This window comes from Nothobranchius furzeri, chromosome 12 (assembly GCF_043380555.1).
Source record: "Nothobranchius furzeri strain GRZ-AD chromosome 12, NfurGRZ-RIMD1, whole genome shotgun sequence".
NCBI classification, from domain to species: domain Eukaryota; kingdom Metazoa; phylum Chordata; class Actinopteri; order Cyprinodontiformes; family Nothobranchiidae; genus Nothobranchius; species Nothobranchius furzeri.
In genome coordinates, this window is record NC_091752.1 from 69,503,331 (window position 1) to 69,513,870 (window position 10,540).

Here is a 10,540-nt window from a genome sequence, read left to right on the forward strand (position 1 = left end):
TTTTTGGGGACCTTAACATACCCCAAAACTCACAATATTTTGCACACTTGTCAGGCCTGGTGAAAAATTTGATATTTTAAAGGTCCCAAAAAAATCGCAAAGAAAATGGCTGAACAGCGCCCCCTACAAATTGAAAAAAAAAACCTCTCCATAAAGCTTAGTTTATCATACAGTTATGAAATTTGGTACACTTGTAGTACTCAACAGTCCGCACAGAAAAGTCTCTTGCAAGCATGGTCAATATCAAACAGGAAGTCGGCCATTTTGGGTTGAAATGGCGATTTTTTGCCGTTTTGGCCGTTTTTAGGGTCCGTTTCTGATTGGATTGCTCGATCATTTTTTGAACGATCGTCTCAAAAATTGTGTAAAATTGCTCAGAAGAGATGGGCGAACAAAATGAGACAATAAAATTGACTTTTCGTAAATACTGAAGGGGCGGGGCCTAGCCTCGAAGTTTGACTACTCGCCAAAAAAATTTAAATGGCTGTAACTTCATAAATGAATGGAATAGAGTTACCAAACTTTCTGTGGTCATTCGTCATCCACCCACAAAGTAAACTGAATGGTCGGATGATGACATCACACAAGCCCCGCCCCCTCAGGACCAAAAAGGTCAAGTTTTACTGTGAAAGGTCCCAAATTGCCCCATTTCACTTAATCACCACAAACTTGTAGCTGGTAACTCAAGACAAGTGGAGGTTGCTTTGTGCCACTTTATGGGAGTTTTCAGCAGAGGGTGGGGCTGTGGCGGCGCGACGAAGTCAGGCGTACCGCCGTGGCCTTACGTTTGCCTCCCATTTCGTCATTTCTAAAGATATCGTCACGAAACTTCTTCTGAGTGATCCTAGTCCAGCCCCCCAAAAAATCTGATGCGAACATCCGGTGGGTGTGGCCTATTTTCTGAAATAGCGCCCCCTAGGACCATTAAAACTGTCAGCCCCAAGCCATACTTTGACTGAGGATTACGAAATTTGGTACACTAATGTGGTGTCTCAGGCCCTACAAAAAAGTCTCTTGGAGCCAAGTGCAAAGTCGCACAGGAAGTCGGCCATTTTGGTCCAAGTACGCGATTTAGTGGTTTTCGCACACGTTGTTTGGAGAGTGATGCTCCGTCGCCCTTTTCACCAATCGCCTTCAAACTTCGGCTATATACTCTTAAGAGATAGGGGAAAAAATTCAACCGTCGGATTTTTCAAAAGTTGAAAGGTGTGGGCGTGGCTAAGCCTCAAACTTTGACCTGTCGCCACACCACTGTTTTTTTCACAGCTCCCTACTGGATTCCTTTTAACCAATCAGCAGGAATCTCTGGCAAATAGCAGTAGACAAGTTCAGGTCACTTGGTCTCCAGTACTGGCAGGTTTCAAAAAAAGGCGGGGCTTTGGGAGCATGGCGAAAATCGCCATCACGCCATGGAAATACGTTTGCCTCTCATTTCTTCAGTTATCGTGATATCGCTACGGAACTTCTGGTGAGTGATCCTAGTCTGACCCCCAAGAGACATAGACAGCTGAAATATGTGGGCGTGGCCTAATTTTTGAAATAGCGCCCCCTAGGACCATTTAAACTAATAGCCCCAAGCCATGCTTTCACTGAGGATTACGAAATTTGGTACACTAATGTGGTGTCTCAGGACCTACAAAAAAGTCTCTTGGAGCCAAGTGCAAAGTCGCACAGGAAGTCGGCCATTTTGGTCCAAGTACTCGATTTAGTGGTTTTCGTACACGTTGTTTGGAGAGTGATGCTCCGTCGCCCTTTTCACCAATCGCCTTCAAACTTCTGCTATATATTCTTAAGCCATTGGGGAAAAAATTCAACCGTCGGATTTTTCAAAAGTTGAAAGGTGTGGGCGTGGCTAAGCCTCAAACTTTGACCTTTCGCCACACCACTCTTATTTTCACAGCTCCCTATTGAACTCCTTTTACCCAATCACCAGAAATCTCTGGCAAATAGCAGTAGACAACTTGAGATCACTTGGTATCCAGTACTGGCAGGTTTCAAAAAAAGGCGGGGCTTTGGGAGCATGGCGAAAATCGCCATCACGCCATGGAAATACGTTTGCCTCTCATTTCTTCAGTTATCGTGATATCGCTACGGAACTTCTGGTGAGTGATCCTAGTCTGACCCCCAAGACACATAGACAGCTGAAAATTGTGGGCGTGGCCTAATTTCTGAAATAGCGCCCCCTAGGACCATTTAAACTATCAGCCTCAAGCCATGCTTTAACTGAGGATTACGAAATTTGGTACACTAATGTGGTGTCTCAGGACCTACCAAAAAGTCTCTTGGAGCCAAGCGCAAAGTCGCACAGGAAGTCGGCCATTTTGGTCCAAGTACACGATTTAGTGGTTTTCGCACACGTTGTTTGGAGAGTGATGCTCCGTCGCCCTTCTCACCAATCTCCTTCAAACTTTTGCTATATGCTCTTAAGACATAGGGGAAAAAATTCAACCGTCGAATTTTTCAAAAGTTGAAAGGTGTGGGCGTGGCTAAGCCTCAAACTTTGACTTTTCGCCATTACTTTACTTGACTTAATAACTCCCATGTGCATGATCAGATCTTTTTCAAACTTTGTCTGTGTGATCATTGACCATATCTGTAAAAAATGACAATGTGGACAGCTGACATCACCTAAGCCCCGCCCCCTGACTACAGGAAGTTATTTTTTATGCTGAAATGCCCATATTTGTCCCCTCTAATTTAATCAACATGACACCAAGGTCATGCACTGTCGTCATGATGCTGTATTGACCATTCAGATCTGATAGCTTTCCAGAAAGGGAGGGGCTTTGATGCCATGGCGAATTCTGGCGTAATGCCGTAACCTTACAATTCAATTTAATGGTGAGCTTAGAGCGGATGCTGAATCAGGGTGAGGTGCGGACTAGGAGGCCATTTGCGGTTTCTGGTGTCGGGGTGGTTGACGTTTCTGTTCTGCCAGACGTGCCCTGGTGCCCCGGGCTGCTGGCCAGGCCGGAGCGGCGCGGAGCTGCGAGGGCCGAACGACGCTGCTTGCAGCTTTAATTTTTCTCCTGTTCCTTGTGAATAGTTCATATCCATCTATTTCCACTTCAGTAAGTATATCATTGTCTAGCCAGGTCTCTGATATGGCAATTAAATAGAATTTCTTAAAGTTTTTCAAGTAGTCCTTTATTTTACCCAAATTTTTGTTTGGACTTCTGCTGTTGAAGTGAATTATTGACAATGCTCCGTCCATATTCACATTATTGTTAAAGGTTTCCTCTGTGTAATATTCACAGTTGTTTGTATTGTTATAGAGATAGTTTTCTGGATCTATGCAGTTATCTAATTCGTATACTTTATATTCTGTGTGGTCAGAAGATTGTCATCATTATTCTTATGGTTTATTTTACCTGCGTTCATTTCCATAGTCACTCATACTTTTCCTGCTCCTCTATGTGCTAAGACTTTGGATTCCTCTGGTGACCCATTCAGTTTAATGAATATTTTACAGTTTGCTGTCCATGTCGACTGTATTTTTCTCTGTTTTTTTAAGATAAGTGCCTTCCTTGCAATCTCTGCATTTTTCTTTGTTAAATGTTCATTCACGTACACTTCAGTTCCTTTGAATTTTTCCCTTGTTTGAGGAGGGAATTTTTAAATTTCCTGTTTGTGAATTGTAAAATTATGGCAGGTTTGGCATCTTTGTTTTTACGGGGCAATGGATGGCAAGCTTCAATGTCTGTGTTAGATATAGCTATTCCTTTATTAGTAAGGAAGGTCGTCACCTGGTTCTCCAGAGAGTTCATGTCCATGTCAGTGTGCACCTCGCCTTCCTGTGTAACTGCCCTGGCTAAGACCAGGGCTTGATCTCCAATCCACTGATGATGACATCATTCATGCGGGTGTACTGCTCGAGTTCTGTTATACGGCCATCCAGACTTATAATCCTCCTGTCTTTCTCCTCATTTAGATGTTTTAGCTCTTTAATTTCTCCTACGAGATCCATGATCATCTTCTGCTGCTTAGCAACTGTAGATAGCTCTTCTGACATGAAGTCTAATGCTTTCTTAATCTCATCTATTTCTTCTTTGTTTTTAGGCGAGCCTTTTTCCTCCTCCTCATTCCCTCTCGTCTCCCTCCTCCCACATGTGCTCTGCTGTGTGTCTGTCTGAGTATGATCCTCCCTCTTTCCCGCCCCTACTGCTCTGTGTGTAGACAGTCTGGGAAATAACACCAAATGAAATGTTTGACTTAATTAGGCCCGAGCAGCGAAGCGCTGCGAAGGCCTATTGTATCTGCTCCGTTTCTTCTTTTTTCTTTTTTTTTCTTCCGCGTCTTTGGATGGCCTTTAGGGGGTCTTAGCATATCCAAAAACTCACCAAATTCTGGCCCAATATAGAAAGTGCGTGAAATTTACGTCTTTCACTGGCAACGTGAAAGTTGGTAAAAAAATGTTTCGACAGCGCCCCCTGGAAAATTTAAAATACACCTCCGCTTTGACCTTTTTTCACAGTAGAGTGATGAAATTTGATACACTTGTAGAACTCAACAATACGCACAGAAAAGCGTCTTGCACCCATGGTCAATATCAAACAGGAAGTCGGCCATTTTGGACTAAAGTGGCCATTTTGACCCCGTTTTGGCCATTTCTAGGGTCTATATTTGGTTGAACAGTTTGGTCATTTTTCGCACGATCGTCTCAAAAATAGTGTGCGATCGAACAGAAGCGATGGACGAATCAAATGAGAAAATAAAATTGACTTTTCGTAAATACTGAAGGGGCGGGGCCAGGCCTCAAAGTTCGAGCACTCACCAAAAAAATTCAAATTGCTATAATTTCATAAATGAAAGAATTACAGTTAAAGTAATTTTCTATGGACAATCGTCATCGCCCCCCGAAGACAAATGAATGGTTGATTGATGATGTCACATAAGCCCCGCCCCCTCAGGCCTTAAAAGGTCAAGTTTTACTGGGAAATTGTCCAAAATTCGCCCTTTCAACTAATCACCCCATATTTGTAGCAGGTAACTGAAGACAAGTTGGGGTTGCTTGTCGTCACTTTATGGGAGTTTTCTCCAGAAGGCGGGGCTGTGGCGGCGCGGCGAAGTCAGGCGTACCGACGTGGCCTTACGTTTGCCTCCCATTTCGTCATTTCTAGAGATATTGCCACAAAACCTTTTTTGAGTGATTCTAGTCCGGCCCCCCAAAAAATCTGATGTGAACATCCGGTGGGCGTGGCCTATTTTCTGAAGTAGCGCCCCCTAGGACCATTAAAACTGTCAGCCCCAAGCCATGCTTTGACTGAGGATTTCGAAATTTGGTACACTAATGTGGTGTCTCAGGACCTACAAAAAAGTCTCTTGGAGCCAAGTGCAAAGTTGCACAGGAAGTCAGCCATTTTGGTCCAAGTACGCGATTTACTGGTTTTCGCACACGTTGTTTGGAGAGTGATGCTCCATCGCCCTTTTCATCAATCGCCTTCAAACTTCTGCTATATACTCTTAAGACATAAAGGAAAAATTTCAACCGTCGGATTTTAAATAAGTATAAAGGTGTGGGCGTGGCTAGGCCTCAAACTTTGACCTGTCGCCACGCCACTCTTTTTTTCACAGCTCCCTATTGGACTCCTTTTACCCAATCACCAGCAATCTCTGGCAAATAGCAGCTGACAAGTTGAGGTCACTTGGTCTCCAGTACTGGCAGGTTTCGAAAAAAGGCGGGGCTTTGGGAGCATGGCGAAATTCGCCATCACGCCATGGCAATACGTTTGCCTCTCATTTCTTCAATTATCGTGACATCGCCACAAAATGTCTGGTGAGTGATCCGAGTCTGACCCCCAATAGAATTGGACAGCTGAAGTTTGTGGGCGTGGCCTATTTTCTGAAATAGCGCCCCCTAGGACCATTAAAACTGTCAGCCCCAAGCCAAGCTTTGACTGAGGATCACGAAATTTGGTACACTAATGTAGTGTCTCAGGACCTACAAAAAAGTCTCTTGGAGCCAAGTGCAAAGTCGTTCAGGAGGTCGGCCATTTTGGTCCAAGTACTTGATTTAGTGGTTTTCGCACATGTTGTTTGGACCTTGATGCCCCGTCGCCCTTTTCACCGATCACCTTCAAACATCTGCTATGTACTCTTAAGACAAAGGGGAAAAAATTCAACCGTCGGATTTTAAATAAGTATCAAGGTGTGGGCGTGGCTAAGCCTCAAACTTTGACCAGTCGCCATTACATTACTTGACTTAACTCCCATGTGCATGATCAGATCGTATATCAAACGTTGTTTGTGTGATCAATGACCACATCTGAAGACAATGATAATGTGGACAGCTGACATCACCTAAGCCCCGCCCCCTGACTATTGGAAGTCTATAGTTATATGGTGAAATGCCCATATTTGTCCCCTCTAATTTAGTCAACATGACACTAAGGTCATGCACTGTCTTCATGATGTAATGACCATTCAGATCTGATAGCTTTCCAGATAGGGAGGGACTTTGATGCCATGGCGAATTCTGGCGTGACGCTGTGACCTTACGTTTGACTGTAACTTCCACAAACAGCCTCCGATTTGCCCGAGACTGAACATCACATCACCAGTGTGGTAAAGATAGAGTATTTCATAGTGGTGAGACGTGTAATGCTGGGCTCAGATGGGATGCTGAGTCAGGGTGAGGTGTGGACGAGGAGGCCGTTCACGGTTTCTGGTGTCGGGGTGGTTGACGTTTCTGTTCTGCCAGACGTGCCCTGGTGCCCCCGGCTGCCGGCCAGGACGGAGCAGCGGGGAGCTGGGTTTGGAGAGCATCGGGGATGGAGCGGAGGGGGTGCGGACGGAGGGCGAGCAGCTTCGCTGCGAGGGCTGAACGACGCTGCTTGCAGCTTTAATTTTATTTGAACCCAGTGGTTCGTTTCTGAAATGTTGGAGAATGAATCAAGTTCTGTTTGATGCAGAAAATAATAAAACATAAAACAAATTCTACACTTCCAATAATATTTAAGATGTGTGTTTTATTCTTCCTGATAATAACACCAGCAGAAGGCTGTGGACTGGATTAGGATTAAATTACCCAGCTGATGGATCTCCTTCACTAACCAGCTAACTACAAACCTTTCCACTAACCTGTCCTGTGTGACCCTCACCATGTAACCCTCATGTCCATGCTGTCTCTGGAGGAGCAGATAGGAGACAAGATCTCCTGTAACTTAAAATGAACCAAAGCTTCCTCCCAGTTTCTCTTTAAGCTGAATTTAACATCAGTTTATCATCATGAAACAAAAGAATAAAGTGGAACAAGAACTTCTATTTCTCTCTCCTTTTAACTTCACCATGTCCCTAAATAAAAGAGACAGACGATCACGCTGCAGCCGCCGTCACTGACCCCGCCCCCTCCCCAAGACCGGATCTCTCTACATTACAACAAGCAGTCTGACTGAGCGCTTCCAGGAGAAATAATAATTAAATTATGAAAATAATAGCGCGTGTTCGGAGCATCGGTTTGGAGGAGCGTCCTCCGATTGTCTCTCTGAGCAGACAGTGTCTCTCTCTCTCTTGGTCGCTGATCGAGCGAGCGGAGTGCGCCGCACGACAACCCGCTCAATTAACATAATTCACGGCCCAAATCCAACAGAACCGGTCGGGCTGATTCGGTTCCGGTTTGGTCTCGGGTGACAACTCTAGCGCTCAGCCCTGCAGTACCACATTAAGGCGGAGGTAAATGTGGAGGACGCTCACTCTGACAGATTTGGATGCGGCGCTGGTGCCACCGTTAAAAAAACAAAACTACATTCCACTATAATCGATTATGGCGTACTCTTCTACGATGCAGAATCGTTTATGTCTGCATCCCGATGCATCGATTATTTGATTATTTTCCTCAGCTCTAGCTCTGGCCTTCTGGAGCATGCGACAAAGCCACTTAAACAGAACACAGATACAAAATGTGCATCCCAACAAATAAGACAACCAACACCCAAATCCCATCTGTCAGCCAGAACTGGCCCACCAGCAATGTTCTTTTTTCTCTTGGAACTCTGGAGGCTCGGGGGAGTTCTTAAAGCTATGGTATTATCCAGACGGTTTGGACGTAACCTTAGGGAAAGCGTTATGTTCTTTTGGGGCCGGCTTCCCTTACTTCCGCTTGTCGTTATGTTGTTGAGGGTGGTTACTGTTTGGTTGAGTCTGCTCCCCCTTTGTTTGTGGTAAGGCCTCATATTTGGATTCTCTGGGTGAATCCCCAGTATTCGCACAGATAAGTTCATGTTAAGGCCGAGTGTTAAAGGGCCGTATTACTCAGAACATTTCTGGAATATCATTTTTGTCTTAACGAGTCTTCTTCCATTTTGTGTTGTCGTTTATCTCCCGTAGGGACGCTTTTTGGTTCTCGACCGGAAATGAGTGGCTTGCCAACTCCGGGTCGGGAGAGAGGTCCAACCTCAAGTGGAGGAGTTTAAGTATCTTAGGGTCTTGTTCACGAGTGAGGGTAGGAGGGATCGGGAGATCGACAGGCGGATTGGTTCAGCGTCTGCAGTGATGCGGACGCTGAACCAATCTGTCGTGGTGAAGAGGGAGCTGAGCCAGAAAGCCAGGCTCTCGATTTACTGGTCGATCTACGTCCCAATCCTCACCTATGGTCATGAGCTTTGGGTAATGACCGAAAGAACGAGATCACGGATACAAGCGGCCGAAATGAGTTTCCTCCGTAGGGTGGCCGGGCTCAGCCTTAGAGATAGGGTGAGGAGCTCGGACATTCGGGAGGGACTCGGAGTAGAACCGCTGCTCCTCCGGCTCGAAAGGAGTCAGTTGAGCTGGTTTGAGCATCTGGTCAGGATGCCTCCTGGACGCCTCGCTGGGGAGGTGTTTCGGGCATGTCCTGCCAGCAGAAGGCTCCCGGGTCGAACCAAGACATGTTGGAGAGGTTACATCTCCAATCTGGTCCGGGAACGCCTTGGGGTCCTGCCGGAGGAGCTGGTGGAGGTGGCGGGGGAGAGGACGGTCTGGAGCTCCCTAGTTGGCATGCTGCCCCCACGACCTGGACCCGGATAAGCGGAGGAAGGTGACGACGATGAGGAGGGACGCTTTTTGTTGATAAAATGTTTGTTTTGTCAAATGTGATTTGGTGTACTGCTCCCTTTTTTTTTTTTGCACTCACGTACCTGTGTTAGCCCTCCCAGGATCCCAGACCTGGTTGAGGTTGTAACAGAAGAACTTGTTTTATGCATTGTGTGTAAATAAACTCAAGTTTGGAGGAAGACATTGTCTCAGCCCATTGTTTGATCTAGCGTGATCACTCTCCGTACCTAAAATAATAACAGTCGTGGGGCTCTAGGTTCACACTTGTACCAAATTAATATGTAGTCAATTTGCTTTCTTTCGCTGAATTTCTACTTTGTTCTTGATGGTCGCACGTGTAGCATCATGAAAGGCCTCATTTTGTGGGGCAAAGTTCACTCTTTCCAGCTGGGTCACAGCTGGGTCGAGCTGTAACTTCCATCCACAGATTAAACCACCAGGAGCCGAATAGTCTACAATAACACCGTCTTCAATCTGACTGTTTATCTGTTTGCTGTTCCATCACGAGATGAAGGACCTTCAACTCTAATCAAATAATTTAATAAACTCTTTTATTATAAGGTTTACTATAATCATCATAAATGATCATCATGGTTCATTATAAATGTATTTTTAACTAATGAAATGACTTATTATTCTTTGGTTAATAATAATTATTATTTATGATAATCAGTAATGTGTGTTCAGTAACCAGAAGGTCTTTTGCACGTGTTTACACCTCATGCAGGACTCACTTCAAGGTAACTGCCTCACATGTCTTCCATAGTCATGCTTCCTGTCTCTGAGAGGGCGTGTTCTGAGGTTTTGTTAAAACCAAAGCTCCACAGCTTAAGTTCAGTTCTTGAACCAAGCTGATACTTTTTCGTGGCAACGAGAGTATCCCAGAGAAGGGTCGGCCGCCTGACTCCTCACTAAGCGTTCTGTCACGCCGATAGAATAGCTCTGAATAAACGCACCTATAACCAGCTGACACTACGAGATTCCTTAAGAATCTGCCCGGATGCAAAGCCACATCTACCTGTGCACCTCACGGCAACTCTAGGACCAGAGAAAGTCGGTACCCTTGGCCATCTGCCGGACCTGAGTACCCCCGAGGCTGACAACATCCTCCAGACCTCCAGATCCACACAGAGGGTCGTCTGAACGGTGAGGTAGAACACAGATTGCGTCCGATGTTGTTCTCTCTAAGAAACCATCAGTTAGCTGCAAAACCAACGTTTCACCCAGAACGCGATCTCCCTCTGAGATTTCATTCACGCATCCAAACCTCATCATTCCACTTAGTTTTCCATCCAGACACAGGGGTTGCTTTAATAACAAGTTTTAATATCAAAATTGTTCTTCAAATTTGTCATTTATAAATTGTTATTCATAAATTGTCTATTTTAAGTTGTCAGATTTGAAATTGTTAGTAATAAATTCTTAAATTTTTAAACCTGACTCTTCTTTGAATGAAACACAGAATGGTGTGCATTTTCAGTTATTGAATCAGCAAAGAACCTTATTAAGT

At 45.0% G+C, this 10,540-nt stretch overlaps 1 protein-coding gene across 1 annotated transcript in view; it reads left to right on the forward strand.

Annotated features, from left to right (window-relative positions):
* The window catches only part of LOC129157329 (zinc finger protein 235-like), a 300,301-nt gene that overhangs the window by 239,743 nt on the left and 50,018 nt on the right, over positions 1-10,540 (forward strand). The window lies entirely within an intron of this gene.